This window comes from Miscanthus floridulus, chromosome 13 (assembly GCF_019320115.1).
Source record: "Miscanthus floridulus cultivar M001 chromosome 13, ASM1932011v1, whole genome shotgun sequence".
Lineage (NCBI taxonomy): Eukaryota > Viridiplantae > Streptophyta > Magnoliopsida > Poales > Poaceae > Miscanthus > Miscanthus floridulus.
Genome location: NC_089592.1, coordinates 52,518,707 through 52,535,061, shown reverse-complemented (window position 1 = coordinate 52,535,061; position 16,355 = coordinate 52,518,707). Strand labels below are relative to the sequence as shown.

The 16,355-nt window shown below is 43.1% G+C and overlaps 1 non-coding gene across 1 annotated transcript; it reads left to right on the top strand.

Moving 5' to 3' along the window:
• The first annotated feature begins 12,950 nt into the window (after window positions 1-12,950).
• On the top strand, window positions 12,951-13,059 carry LOC136502454 (small nucleolar RNA R71). Its single transcript, XR_010770591.1, has one exon. It is a non-coding gene; the product is annotated as a small nucleolar RNA R71 (small nucleolar RNA).
• Window positions 13,060-16,355: the final 3,296 nt, after the last annotated feature.

Sequence of the window (16,355 nt, the reverse complement as noted above, 5' to 3'; positions counted from 1 at the left end):
ACATGCATATGCAATGCAATACTTGGAAGTAATTCTAGTTGCTTGTTAAGTTTGATCCAAGGTTAAGCTTCTTCACACACTTTTCGGCGGTTATCTTAACCATGTTAGACAAGCCCTAAATGCATTACCAAGAATTAAACATGTTGTATATTACAATGCAATGCAAGAGACAATACAAACTCATTTTCTAGTGAAGTTACTAAAATCAAGCACATTGAGCTCATTTGTCAACCGACAAAATGTCGCCTCATCTAGTGGTTTAGTGAAGATATCCACCAATTGATCCTCAGTCCTTACACCTTCTAGTGATATATCATTTTAGCAACATGATCTCTAAGAAAGTGATAGCGGATATCTATGTGCTTGGTGCGAGAGTGTTCAATCAGATTATTAGCAAGCTTTACCGTACTCTCATTGTCACACAAAAGAGGTACCTTTTCTAGAACTACATCATAGTCTAGCAAAGTTTGCTTCATGTAAAGTATTTGTACACAACAAGCACCTATGACAATGTATTCCGCTTCAGCGGTGGACAAAGCCACACTATTTTGCTTCTTGGAGAACCAAGACACAAGTGATCTATCAAGCAAATGGCACCCTCCGGATATGCTTTTCCTATCAACTTTGCAACCAGCATAATCCAAATCGGAATAGCCAACTAATTGAAATCTAGCTCCTTTGGGATACCAAAGGCCAATGCTTGGTGTGTGCTCAAGGTACCTAAGGATTCTTTTAACGGCAATCAAATGAGCTTCCTTAGGATTAGCTTGAAATCTAGCACATATACATACACTAAACATGATGTCGGGTCTAGCTGCGGTTAAATATAACAAGCTACCAATCATAGAGCGGTAGAGAGTTTGATCAATCGTTTTACCTCCCTCATCTAGGTCGAGATGTCCATTAGATGGCATTAGTGTCTTGATTGGCTTACATTCTTCCATATTGAACCTCTTGAGAAGATACTTGGTATACTTTTCTTGAGAGATGAAAATCCCTTCTCTCATTTGCTTGACTTGAAAATCAAGAAAGAATGTAAGCTCTCCAATCATTGACATCTCAAACTCCTTTGACATCAATTCACCAAACTCTTTGCAATAATCTTCATTTGATGATCCAAAGATGATATCATCAACATATACATGACAAATGAAGATTTCTCCATCAAGCTTCTTGGTGAATAGTGTGGTGTTGACCTTCCCAATGGTGAAGCTCTTCTCAATAAGGAAATCCCGAAGGCATTCATACCAAGCTCTTGGGGCTTGCTTAAGCCCATATAGCGCCTTGGACAACCTATAAACATGATTAGGATATCTAGGGTCTTCAAACCAGGGAGGTTGATCAACATAGATTAGTTCATTTATAAAGCCATTTAAAAATGCACTTTTAACATCCATTTGATATAATTTCATTTCATGATACGATGCATATGCAAGGAGGATACGAATGGCTTCAAGTCTTGCAACCGGTGCAAAGGTCTCTCCAAAATCTAACCCTTCAACTTGAGAGAACCTCTTTGTAACTAGTCTTGCCTTATTCCTCACTACAACACCTTGATCATCTTGCTTGTTGTGGAACACCCACTTTGTTCCAATGACTCTTGCACCTTATGGTTGCTCTTCAAGAGTCCAAACTTCATTGCGAGTGAAGTTGTTTAACTCTTCATGCATGGCATTGATCCAATCCAAATCTTGAAGAGCTTCTTCTACATTCTTAGGTTCAACACAGGAGACAAAAGAGTGATGTTCAATGAATAAAGCAAGTTTTTGAGATCGAGTCATTATACCCTTTGAAGGACTCCCTATGATGAGATCTTGTGGATGAGCTTGTAGTAGAGGTGAATTTCTTCTATCAACCACTTGATGGGGAGGTTGTGGAGCATCAACATCTTGAACTTGTGCCACCATTTGATCATGAGAGACATGAGTATTTTCATTTTCTACTCACCCATCTTTATCAGCATCTTGTGGCACATTTGATGAAGAAGGTGGATCAATCACTTGTACATCATCTTCATCATCTTTGGGCTTGATATCTCCAACAAGAATGTTCTTCATGGCCTCCCTCAATGGTTCATCACCTACATCATCAAGATTCTCATGTGCTCCTTGGGAGCCATTAGATTCATCAAATTCCATATCATATGTTTCTTCAACCAAGCCAATGGCATGATTAAATACTCTATATGCTTTAGACTTTGATGACTAACCAACAAGAAAGCCAATATCACAACGTCTTTGAAACTTCCCTAGGTGTTGCCGCTTCTTATAGATATAGCATTTGCAACCAAACACTCGAAAGAATGAGATGTCCGGCTTCTTCCCATTGAGCAACTCATAAGGTGTCTTGCTAAGAAACTTTTGAAGGAATAGGTGGTTGGATGCATAATATGCGGTGTTGATAGCTTCCACCCATAGAGCTTTGGGTGTACTTATCAAGCATTGTTCTTGCAAGTGTGATAAGTGTCTGGTTCTTTCTCTCAACTACACCATTTTGTTGAGGAGTATATATTGCGGAGACCTCATGCTTGATCCCAACTTCATCACAATAAGCTTCAATGTTTGTGTTGTCAAACTCTTTTCCATTATCACTTCTTATCTTCTTGAGCTCACTTCAAACTCATTTTGTGCTCTCTTGGCAAACTTCTTGAAACATGATGCAACTTTGGTCTTGTCATGAAGGAAGAACACCCATATATATATATCTAGAGTAGTCATGAATAATCACAAGACAATAAAGATTTCCTCCCAAACTCTTGTAAGTTGTTGGTCCAAATAAGTCTATGTGAAGGAGCTCTAGCACTCTTGTTGTTGACATGAAAGCTTTTGTAGGATGAGTGTTTGCAACTTGTTTGCTGGCTTGACATGCACTACAAAGCTTGTCCTTCTCAAATTTCACATCATTCAACCCTCTCACCAATTCATTCTTCATAAGCTTCTTGAGTGAGCTCATTCCAACATGAGTAAGTCTTCTATGCCATAGCCACCCAAGTGATGTTTTGGTGAATAGGTATGTCTTCAAGTTAGCATCTTCGGAGGTGAAATCCACTAGATATAGGTTGTTGTATCTAAATCCCTTAAATATAACTTGATCATTATCTTTCTTAGATGCAACCACTTCCTTCTTGGTAAACAAGCATTGGAAGCCAAGATCACACAATTATCCAACGGATAGCAAGTTGAAACTCAATGAAGCAACATATAGGACATTTGAGATTGAATGATCTTTTGATATTGCCACTTTGCACAATTCTTTGACTTTGCCCTTTGAGTTATCACCAAATGTTATCCTTTCTTGGCCATCAACTTCTTCATCTAGTGAGGTGAATATACGAGGATCACCGGTCATATATCGAGTGCAACCACTATCAATTACACAATGACTTCCATCGGTCTTGTAGTTCACCTACTATAGGGGTATGGCCCCCGGTATCCATAAGACAAGACATGGGCCGTACCATCAGAGGTGGCCCAGCCCACAAGATCAAGGCATGCACGGCACTGGTCGATGTGCACCGCAAGATATTGTATAGTACCAAATAGGATACTTTCCTTGTAACCCTACCCCTCCAGAGTATATAAGGAGAGGTAGGGGTCCCCTAGTGGATATGGACATGGTCATCCAGATCAATACAATACACCAAAGACACAGGACGTAGGGTATTACGTCGATCAGATGGCCCGAACCTATCTAAATCGCTGTCTCTGTGCCTTGTGTCACCATCCAGTTCCTGATTATACGCACCTCTACCGATCAATCTACCTTCATGGGATACCCCTCAGAGGATTATCGAGCATCTTTTGTCGATAGTTGGCACGCTAGGTAGGGGTGTGCGTGCCGATCCATGGAGAACCAGATGGGATCTCAAGATCAATGTTGTTTGCGACAACGTCCTTTCGGCAACAGTGACTACGACCTATAGTGGGACTCGCCGCGCTTCCTACATGAGCCTTCCTGCCAGATCGGATCAGCAAGCATCTGCCGAAGAAGCAAAGCCGGTGACCTAGAGTGTCTCCACGCAATAGACTTGTCAAATTCGGCATGTAACGTGTGACAATTCGTCTCTAGGCTATGCAAACAAAAAAGGATCGGCTTGCGTCATCTATGGCAAGAGTTCTAGAGCTCCACTCAGATATGACCACCAAGACCATATGCAACTAGCATATACGTATACATCATACATGCGTACGTAATAGATCCATGCTTTTAGCCACCTACGAGATGATTTTTCCTGTGGCTCGTCTACTCACCAAGCTACGTCAGATCGACTGCTGCTCATTTACGTTTCCAACACGAAGACCAAGGCCATGTCTGAATCTACATCACCACTAGTTGATCGGTCGCCACCTCCGCTTGACCTCACTTAAGCTAAGTCATGCTTTAATATTTTCCTAAATATTCTCCAATCTTCGTATATCGCCATGATGTTTCTCCGACCTGTTTTCTCCATATTTGCTCTCCAAACGATTTTCTAAACCCTCGAACAGTCATGTTGATGCTCGAATGTCCCCTAGAGATGGCCCTATCTCCTACTCCTCCATACACATGCACGAGCGTCTGCCCTCTGCGTTATGGGTGGTCGACAGCGGCTCCTTAGCGATGCTTTATTCTTCCTACATGCACATGGGCTCCGCGCTCCGTGTTATGGTTAACAGGCTAGCTAGGGCTGGAGACTCAGCTACACACTAACTAGTCGGGACAGTTTATATTAAATATAAATACATCTTCACACCAACTGATCGCCGAGCTACATACGCTATTCCATGTTTTGTGGCTCTCATACACCGAGTCCGCCTGGTCTAGATTTATTACTACACAAGATTATATCCCATGATAACATAAATAACCAGTCATATAAAAAAACCATTTATATCTCGTAGGTGATAGGTAATCACCTAACTTTTATCGATCGAAGCATGACTAAGCATAATAAGGCATTCTCGAATTAAAACGGTTAACAAGGTTGATATGGAAGAACAAGGTTGGTAATGTACCAATTAGGTTTCCACTCAACTCCTAGTCACTTAATGTAGTATTTGAAAGCAAAAGCGATATAAATTTGTAAAACACAAGGTAGGTTTAAATGCATCCGGGGCTTTCCTTGATTGTCAGAATAGTCAGGTTGAGGAGATGTTCCACAGATATCAAACCCGACCTCAACAAATGGATTAACTTCCTCAACAACTTGGTTGACTACCACATTCTCACTTTCGTTCACTACACGAGGTAACAATGCCATGTTTAATATGATGCGCGATATAAAACATGATGCTTGACGATGGATGCAAAAGTTAAAAACTTGAATACAACTTTCCTTCGCGGTATAGTTACAAGCCAAAAACTAACTAAACCTTTTTCATAAACTCAAACACTTACTTTAAGTACCAAGGATCATTTTATGCTAATGACCCAAGGTCATCACTCAATCCAAAAATTCAAACAAAACCTAAGTCATTAAGGTTTACTATTTGTTTTTATGAATTAATTATTTAATTCAAAATTATGAAATAAATCAACTTTCTCCAAATGAGCTCAAAATTTTTGTGAAGGCTCATCACATGATAACTAAGTGGCAAAACAATTTTCATAATTTTTGGATAAATATTTAAGCCTAGAAAAATCATGGAATCCAATTTATTAATTAATTTGAGAAAATTTTATCACATTCAAAAAATTACTGAAAAGTAACATTTAATATTTTTCCTAAAAATATTACATCTTAGAGAAGTCACACAAAATTTTTCATAATTTTTGGACCTCTATTTAATTCTACAAAAAAGAAACAAAACATAGCCACTATTTAAACAATTCTGCAAAATTGAAAAACTCATTTTCAAATGAACGGTCACTGACATCGGGTCCCACATGTCGGCACAGTACCCCCATGCTCAACAGCGATGACCAGAGGTTTGACCACTGATATCTGGCCGCCGGTGAGGTTGTCGGTGACAGCGAGGGTACTACCATGTTCCCCACCTCACCACGCATCGGTTGGTGGTACTAGCTGAACTAAAAACGGCTTGGTTCGAGCTCGACGCCGGCCATGGCGGCTCGACTGAGCTGTGCACGGCGGCGCCACGGCATTCAAGCTACTAGAGTTTGCTAGAGCTTCATATTACTACTCGAACAGTAGTAGAGGCTCACCTAGATTGAGCTAGAGCATTCGGTTGACTATGAGCAGCAAAGGGCGCTTCTGACTGGCGTTGATGGCGACGGCGACAACAACAAGCACGACGTCCTGGTGGCTGCAGTGGACAAACTGATCAACCAACAAGACACAGAGCATCACGACAACATGGAGAAGCTAGAGCTATGCTTAGCAAGGGTAGAGGCGGACCGTAGAGTGCTGGCCACGAAGAGACGAGCTCGACGGTGATGCGGCCGGCCGCGAGGAAGAACGGCGACACGCGACGTTTCCCAGCGAAGTCAGGCTTCTAAGACTGGTCGGCTAGTTTCACAAGGAGTAGGCGGAGTGGTGACATTCTTAATTGAGGCAAAGAAAGGTCTACGGTGACGGTGCGAGCTCGTCGTAGCTGGGCGGTGACGACGAGAAAACAGAGGAGAGGAGGAAGAGCGACGACGACGATGTCCCGGCTTTATAACATGGCCAAGGAACACAGAGACGACACGCAACAGCCTCCCCATGCTAGCGCAAAGCCAGAGATGGCCACGGGCGCGCCTGGAAGACGGTGGAAGCTCACCGACGGTGAGGTGTCGGCCTGCTTTCACTGTTCCCTATATTTACCAAATTGCCACTTGATCCATTTCTCAAATTACTCTCAACTTTGTATGGTAACTCAAAAATCTCCAAAAATAAAAGTTGTTCCAAATTCAAAGTTCTACAACTTTGCTTTAATAACCATACTCAAATTATGTCTACATTTTAAAATGCAAGTTTAAAATCAAGAGGGGACACTTTAAGAATTTAGCCCTTTTCAAATTACTTCAAATTTTATATAACAACTTTGAAAACTCTAAAAGCCAACTTTGCACACATTGACAAGCTCTACACTTTTTCTTTTAGGCTTAACCCCAAAATGTGCTTAGATTTTGAATTAGGTTTTCCAGGGTAGAATTAAATGCTAGAAATTAGGATTTTGGAATTCCAATTCAATACAAGGTTTTGAACTTGATTCACCCCATACAAGTCAACACATATAAAAATAAACTTGTTTTAGTGAATGCATATCATAGTTTTCACTAACACAAAAATGATGTGCAATGCATATGATGACATGACATATTTTAGGGTTTAAAACACCAGAGGTGTTACAGCTACGCCGGGAACTCCTCAGTGCTCGGACATCGCCAGCTACACCAGGGACTCCTTAGTGCTCGGGCATCGCTAGCTACGCTGAGGACTCCCTTGGTGGTCGGATCTTGCTATGTCGCAAGCTACGTCGAGAACTCCTCGGTGCTCAGACATTACCAGCTACACTAGGGACTCCTCGGTGCTCGGACATCGCCAGCTACGCCGGGGGCTCCTCGGTGCTCGGACGTTGCTAGCTACACCGGGGACTCCTCGGTGCTCAAACATCGCCAGATACACCAGGGACTTCTCGGTGCTCAAACATCGCCAGCTACGTCCATTACTCCTCGGCGCTCAGATTCTTCATAGTCGGGGACAAAGTGGGCACACTTCATCCTAGGTGCTCGGACATCGCCAGCTACATCGGGACTCCTTGGCGCTTAGACGTTGCTAGCTACGCCAAGGACTCCTCGGTGCTCGGACATCGCTAGCTACGCTGCGAACTCCTATGTGCTCGGACATCGCTAGCTACGCTGGGGGCTCCTCGGTGCTCGGACATCGCCAGCTACGCCGAGGGCTCCTCGGTGCTCAGACATCGCCACCTACACCGGGGACTCCTCGGTGCTCGGATATCGCCAGCTATGCTAGGGACTCCTCGGTGCTTGGACATCACTAGCTACGCCAGATACTCCTCGGTGCTCAAACATCGCTAGCTACGCTGGGAACTCCTCGGTGCTCGGATATCGCCAGCTACACCGGGACTCCTCGGTGCTTGGACGTTGCTAGCTACGCCAGGGACTCCTCAGTGCTCGAACATCGCTAGCTATGCTAGGAACTCCTCGGTGCTCGAACATCGCTAGCTACGCCGGGGGCTCCTCGGTGCTCAGACATCGCTAGCTACACTGAGGGCTCCTTGATGCTCGGACATCGCTAGCTACGCCGAGACTCCTTGGCACTTAGATGTCGCTAGCTACGGTGGGGACTCCTCGGTGCTTGAACATCGCCAGCTATGCTGAGAACTCCTTGGTGCTCGGACATCGCCAGCTACATCGGAGACTCCTCAGTGCTTGGGCATCGCCATCTATGCCAGGAACTCCTCGGTGCTCGACATCGCCAGCTACACCAGGGACTCCTCGGTGCTCGAGCATCGCTAGCTACGCCAAGGACTCCCTTGGTGGTTAGATCTTGCTACATCTCATCGGTGTTGATCTTGGGTAGCACGTCTGGGGTCTTGATATGCGCATGTTAGATGGCGTCGGTAAGCTTTTAGACTTCTTTTTCTTTGACCCTGCTACAAGATTCATTCTTCATCTTCCAGCAGGCTCAAGGACTAAGTGGGCACACTTCACCTTGCGGTGAATGTGCACTTTTCAATTCAGGGCTCCGCCCATGGACTAGTTGCCTGCTCAGCCAGTCTTCTGCCTTTCTTCTACTTTCTGACCCTAGCACCACATGACTACATCACCTACTGTCAGGCTTGGGGACTAGCTATGGGGGTATGGCCCCCGGTATCCATAAGACAAGACATGGGCCGCACCATCAGAGGTGGTCCAGCTCATAAGATCAAGGCATGCATGACACTGGTCGACGTGCACCACAAGATATTGTATAGTACCAAATATGATACTTTCCTTGTAACCCTACCCCTCCAGAGTATATAAGGAGAGGTAGGGGTCCCCTAGTGGACATGGACATGGTCATGGTCATCTAGATCAATATAATACACCAAAGACACAGGATGTAGGGTATTACATCGATCAGACGGCCCGGACCTGTCTAAATCGCTGTCTCTACGCCTTGTGTCACCAACTGGTTTCTGATTACGTGCACCTCCACCGATCAATCTACCTTCATGGGATACCCCTTGGAGGACTGTCGAGCATCTTTTGTCAACACCTACACACAAGAGATCAAGTTTGTTTAGGGACCCAAACTTGTCGAGGGCCCTTAACTTTCTCAACAAGTGACTTTGCAACCCAAATTTTCTTAGGCCTATTCTTGTTGGGAGGTCCTAAGAACATGACTTTTATTTTACCACTTGAATCCTTTCTAAGCATGTAATGAGCATTGAAACCAAAATGCCTAGCATGCTTGGGTAAGGATTGTGGTGGAGGAGTTTGACACTCATGGGCAAAGTGACCTTCTTGTCCACACTCAAAATACCTCTTTGGCTTTGGCTTTGACTTGTGTTGTTGGTGTTGAGCTTGAGCTTTCTTCTCTTGATGTGCCAAGTATCCAATTCCACTTCTATCCATCTTCATGACGGTGTTCATGAGTAGCTCACTTTGAAGATGTTGACCTCTTATGAATTTGCTCAACCCGGTCTTGAGATGTTCTTTTTCTAGCTTGAGCTTCTTGTTCTCTTCTTTGAGCTCATCATGATTTTTCTCCTTCTTGAGTCTCTTGTTCTCTTCTTTGAGCTTCTCATTCTCAGGAATTAGATCACTATCATGGTCAAGGTTCTCTATCACAATAGTGTTGGTGGTTGATAGCTTTTCAAGATCTTTCTTAAGCTTCTCATTCTCATTTTTTATCTTGACATACTCATCATAGTTGTCGGACTCAACCACTTGCTTACCTTTGCTACTAGAACCTTGCTCAATGATCTCAATGATCAAATCATCACATGATGTAGCTATATCAATCTTAACAACATAGACTTAGATCAAGCATATGCTACCCACGGGTTTCAAGTTCAGAGTAAATTCTTATATCAAAATAGTCGCATCCAAAACTCGGGAGAATTTAAGACTGAAAACTAGGTACTTGAAACGAATTACGATAGAGCAACTATTCATCATTTCCTCAGAGCCCATTTATTTATTCAGCTCTTAAAAATAGAATACTAGACACACATTTTTTATTTTATTTTTCATAATTTAAGATCACACCTTTAATGTATTTATAACTAGCTAAGATAAATTTTTATTTTGCTTTAGTTTGTTATGCACCTTTTTATTTCTTTAGCAAATATGAAGCAAACTTAAAAATAATAGAACTAAAAGAAATACTTATCTCGATACATGGGGATGCTCCTCCCTCAAGCTAGATGTTGTCGTGGTCTTTCTTAGAGTGAGTCTACCAGCAGAAGTCTTTCTCATCCGTCTAGAAGTTGTGTTCCTCGTGTAGCAGGTGTAGCGATAGTTCGAGAAAATGTACTTCGGATGGATGGCTTCACTCTTGATCATCCTACAAAATACTCCAACAAGAGCACCAAAACTCATGGCATAGATTAGGAAAGGGGTAGTGGTCAGCCATTCAGAGATTTGTTGTCTTTAGAGGTTTAGATAGATTTCCTAATTGACAAAGTTCTAGTAGGATGTCTATTTAATATTTTTGGATTTTCTTATTTATATAATGCAGAAAATATGTATGTATGGTATTTTTATTTTTATGCCACCACGGTGAATATTCCTACGGGCCTTTACACACCATAGATTTATTCACATGGGGCCTTAGGCTTTAATGATGCAATGATGTAATTCTTATTTTCTTTCTACTAATGCAATACTAATGCAGAAGAGTAAACATGCAAAATGTGAAAAATAATTCATGCAATACTAAAAAGTAAATATGGATAACTATCGATGTTATCTCATGGCCAGGGTGTAGATTTTTTAGTCCTCCGGACATGACTCTTTTCCTATCTTGTTCATTCCTTGGGTGCATCAACCGGTCCCAGGGTTGGAGACCCTGATGGTTACACCTCTTGTGACTTTGGTGGTGATGTTACCTTTTCTTTCCATACTTGCTTGGTCTATGGACTTGACTTTGGTGGAGCAGGTTCTTCTTTTACAACTTCTTCAAGTTCCTCATATTCCTCCCAACTTTTCTTTGGGGATTGATTCTTTTGGTTTTGAGATGATTGATGTCTCCTCCTGGAGTTGGTCTTCTTCGGCTGCTCATAAGTGGTATAACTATTAAAATAACATTATACCTTTTCTCTAGGGAATTGGAAGTGGATTTGTCCAGATCCGACGTGGATAATCGCGTTGGTAGTGTTGAGGAACGGTCTTCCAAGAATGATGGGTGTGTTGTCTTCTTCTTCTCCCATGTCTAGAACCATGAAGTCAGCAAGGGCATAGTGATCATATATCCTTACCATGACATCTTTTGCTATTCCCTCCGAAAATCTGATTGATTGGTCCACCATCTGCAATTGCATATATGTAGGGAACAAAGGTTCATCACCAAATAAGTATTCATACGTTACCTTGGACATTATGTTGACACCTGACCCAATGTCATAGAAGGTCTAGTGGAAGATTCTTTATCCAATGGTACACTCGATCGTTGGTACGCTTGGGTCATCCTTCTTAGCAAGGAATGGTGAAGCGAGGAGGTGGTCATACTTTGATCAAAGTGTGTTGATCATGTTGACCGATTCTTCTTGAGGCTACCTGGCCTTGTTCTTCCTCCTCCTCCTATTATTCTTCTTCTTGATCACTATTGTCTCTTCGGGTAGGTACGACATTTGTGGATGTTTAGGAGATTACAAGATGCTATTCTTGAAAGAAAACTTCTCCTTTCTATCCTTGATTGTGAAATAGATCTTGGCACTGTCTGCATAGATGATGGCTTTAGCGGTGCTTTGGAAAGGTCGGCCCAAAATAATGGGTGCCCTTATATCTCCACCTGTTTCTAGAACCACAAAGTCTACAGGAACCTAAGATTGTCCCACTCGAATAATGCATCTTCAAGAACTCTCTTAGGGTAGCAAAGTGACTAATCTGCAAGCGGTAAACACATATTTGTGTATAATAAAGTATCTCCATTAATTTGATCATAAATTACCTTGGGCATGATGTTGACACTTGCTCTGAAATCATAGACATCTTCTTAGAAAATGTGAGGTCCAATGGCGATGGGGATGATAGGTCTTCCTGGATCACTCTTCTTTTCAGGCAAGGTATAGTCTATCCACCTTCTCGTCAATGGTTGTATACAATAGTATGCTGCATTGTGAATATCGACAAGATTTGTAGTTTCTAGATCTTCCGGTTGCCCTAGAATCTTACCTTTGTCGAACAGAGGAACAGCAGCAGCCAGCTGAGCTATTTGTGATTCTATTATTTTATTATAGCTATGCTAGTTCTTAATGGTAGAAATAAAGCTATCCATTCTATTATTTATGTTCTCTAGAATTTTATCATTGGTAGCTACCTTTCTAGATAATCCCTCCATAAGTTTGGATTGGCCAGCAATTAATTCTCTTAAGGGTGGTTGATTGAAATTGTTAAAGTTATTGCCTTGGTAGTTTGGTCTCTATTGCTGGTTCCATCCTTGATTCTGCTGAGGACAAAAGTAGTTGTTGTTATTAACAAAGTTCACATCCTCATGGGTCTCAGGGCAGTTGTTCCCTTAATGCCTAGTGTTTCCACATACTTCACATGTCATATGAGAATCATGAATATGCATGACTTCTTGCTTCTCATTGGCTCGATCTTCAAGCTTCTTCATTGGTAGGTCCATCTTGGCAAATAGCATGTCTACCTCCTTGAATTGATGCATACCTCCACCCCTCTTGTGGGTTTGAACATGTTCTTCATTCCAACCTTGATTGGAGGCCATCTTCTCCACAAGAGCTGTTGTAGATGGTATGGTGAGTGACAGGAATGCACCTCCAGCAGCAGCATCCATAGTTTCATGGGTACTATTAGTCAACCCATGGTAGAAAGTCTGCATGAGTAGCCAATTCTCTATCCCATGATGATGACATTCTGTAGTGTAATCTTGAAAGCGTTCCCATGCCTCAGGGACATATTCATCATATTGTTGCTGAAAGCTTGAAATTCTCCTAAGTAGAGCATTGGTCTTGCCTGTGGGAAAGAACTTTGTTAGAAAAGCAGTGGAGCAGTTATCCCATGTAGTATTTCTATCCTTGTTGGCGTAGAACCATTGCTTGGCCTTCCCCAAGAGTGAGAATGGGAAGAGGCAAAGTAATATGGCATCTTGGGTTACTCCTTTGATGGTGAAAGTGCTACTAGATCTCCAGAAAGTGTTGGAGATGTGCACTTGCATCTTCATGTGCCTTCCCACAAAACTGGTTTGCTTGCACCATGTTGATGAGAGCTGGCTTGAGCTCGAATCCATTATCTCCAACATTGACTGTCGGTCCAGTACAGATGTTGGCCGCAGTTAGAGCAGAGAATTCACGGAGTGTCCTGTTAGACATGGCTTCAAATTTAGGTGTTAAGCTTCATCTTATATGGTTGTCTTCCGACTTTAAAGCTAGAACTTTCTTGAGTTTAGCTCTAGTTCTCCTGATTAAAACTTTTGGATCTTCAACGTAGTTTGTTGGAAGGTCAAAACTCTTCATACATTACCCTGCATAAGATACACAAGTAGACAAAAAAGGGTAAACCTATTTGAGCAGAGGTCAATGATTAACTTCAATCACATCAATAAGTATAAGTTTATCAATACTTCCTTTGCCTAGCTACCTTCCCCGACAACGGTGCCAAAAATGCTTGTTGGTATTTATTAACGTGTCACTTGTTTTAAGTAGCCACTTATTATAAACCAATATCTCCTAACATTATTTTATTAGGTTGTCATCCCTAGTGATGATGTCAGAGATGCTTGTTGGTACTACACAGCATTACTACTAGAATAGTACTAAGTAGTTCTTTATCATTTTATGTGAATAGAAAGAATATATAAATATATGATTAAAAAGGATCTGCAAGCGTATAGATAATATACCATTGTATGACTTCTCCTGGGAGTATTCTAGGTATCATTATTTATATTTTTACCATAGGGAAGGTCTAGCATGGACATGTATTGATAACTTATACTATTGATAGAGAAGTAAACCATAACTAATATTCTACTCACAACAGGGTTAAGTCAAGAGGTAAATGTATATATGAATAGTGCATAATAACTAATCATTGATCACTCAGAGTACTCCTTTCTATGGCATTAGCATGGTTAAGTAGAATATTAGAGGAATAATTCCTAAGTCATTCTTAATTACAAGTCAAAGCATACATTGATTAGTGCAATTACACCTAGTAATCATGGCTAAGATCAACTTCATATCTACACATAAGGGATATTACTAAGGAAGATTAAGAATAGAGCTTGTCTTCCTTTGTAACTAGATCCTACTTGTAGACCTATATTCAAGGAGTGGACTACAAAGGACTCAATGGGAGTGTCATATCCGCTGATCTACCACATGTCCTAGAATATAGGGTGTATCCGTAGGTAAACAACAGTATAAGCACCACTGCTTACACAATGTCGACCACTCACCTCATGCATAGCAGAACGAAGTGCTATACGAACTTATGCATGGATATAATGATAAACTAGCTATACCAAGCATATAACCAAAGTAGACAATGAACTATTATAACAAAGAACATGAATAAGATAAATACTAATATTGTCATAATAATTATAACTAGCATATTGTCGGGTATCAGTATTAGGGATACCTAGAAGAAGAAAGCTGATGGCCACGAATGCTAACTCGCTCGGAAGGTTAAGAGCGTATTTTGTCTCGCCCAACCCCAAAGGTACGGGCTCTATCTCGCCCGACCCCAAGGGTGCGAGCTCTATGTCTCCCGACCCCCAGGGCATGAGCTCCATCACGCCTGACCCCGAGGGCACTACCTCCATCTCGCCCGATCCCAAGGGCACATGCTCCATCTCACCAGACCCCTCGAGCATGGGCTCCATCATGTCTGACCTTGAGGTAGGGGCCTTTTGTGCATCTCATCGTCCATAATAGGCCATGGATGGCAAGCCACAACATATGCTAGGTCTCGGGCAAACACATGCGCTTCAGGAGCCTAGATTTCTTTGTTACCGTGGAGGGAGTGCTGGCGCAGGATCCCACCCCTGTCTAACTTCTTTGCTCCACCGGCCTCAATGCAACTGTTGAGGCCCTCGAAGAGCTGTAGCTGCACACCCTAGAGGTCCATGCCCCTGGCAGCGACTAGCTCCTCGGGTTTGATTACGGGAGGCTACAGTGCCTACTCGACACCTTCATAGGACCCCGACTGTCCTGAGAGGACATGGGCTACCTCACCTTCTTGGTCACCAGCATCATGACATAACTTGCTGGAGAGGAACCTGCTCTCCCCCAAATACCTCACCTAGGGTGCCCCAATAGCGTTCCTGTTCGGTCTGCGCAATGCCACAAGGACCATTGGTCACCTCGTGGCACAACACATGCACCCAGTCCCCCACGGATGATGAATTCGTGGGTATGGTGGAGTGCATCGCGGTATCCTTCCATGACCCTCTCACAGAAGATTCAGAGACAATCTCTGACTCTGACTTTAGCAGGGGAAGCCATCACCCCTTGTGAGAATGCTTCATGGTAGGCATCCTTGAGGGATGCATCGAAAGCATCCATGAGGGAGGGGCTACTCCTATGGATTACCCATGACGACGATGCTGAGGGAGATGTAGGGGCCCCACCTCACCTACTGGGTGGAGTAGCTGAGGGCATGGCATAAGGAGATCGAGGACACACGACTCTAGCTGGAGTAGGAGAGTATGGAGCTCGAGCATGAGATCGAACGCCATGGAGATGGTGGCCATGCATGCACCATCATCCATGACATAAACTAGAGGATCATCAAGGATGACAGAGGCCTCCTACACTTTGCTCAGGGCAAGCCAGAACATAGCTGCCGCGGTGGTCTTGCTCTGAGGGCTTTCGGAGCCCACGACACTCGAAGACCAGTAGGTAGAAAGCTCATTGTCTCGGCGATGCGAGCTTGATGCTAGTCAGTGTGTGTCTTTAGGACGAACATGGCCTAGGACGTGTCCATCCACTAGGCCTCACGTGATGTGCGGGGGGCTTGCCATGGTCCCTGAGTGCATGAGCATCTTAACCCCAACCGTGACGCACGTAACACTCTAGGATGCCTATAGACGTAGACGAGGGGACAAGAGAGAGGAGGTCGGCCACAGCTACCACCCTCATCGTGGTGGATGCTACGACAGTGGCTGAGGACTAGAGCCTGAGCCCTGATCTATTGGGGCCCTAGGCTTTCGACCGGCACATCCTCAACATGGCTTTCCCACCATGGTATCGACCACCGATCGACATCTCAAAATACTCTGGGGAAATGACCCCCAG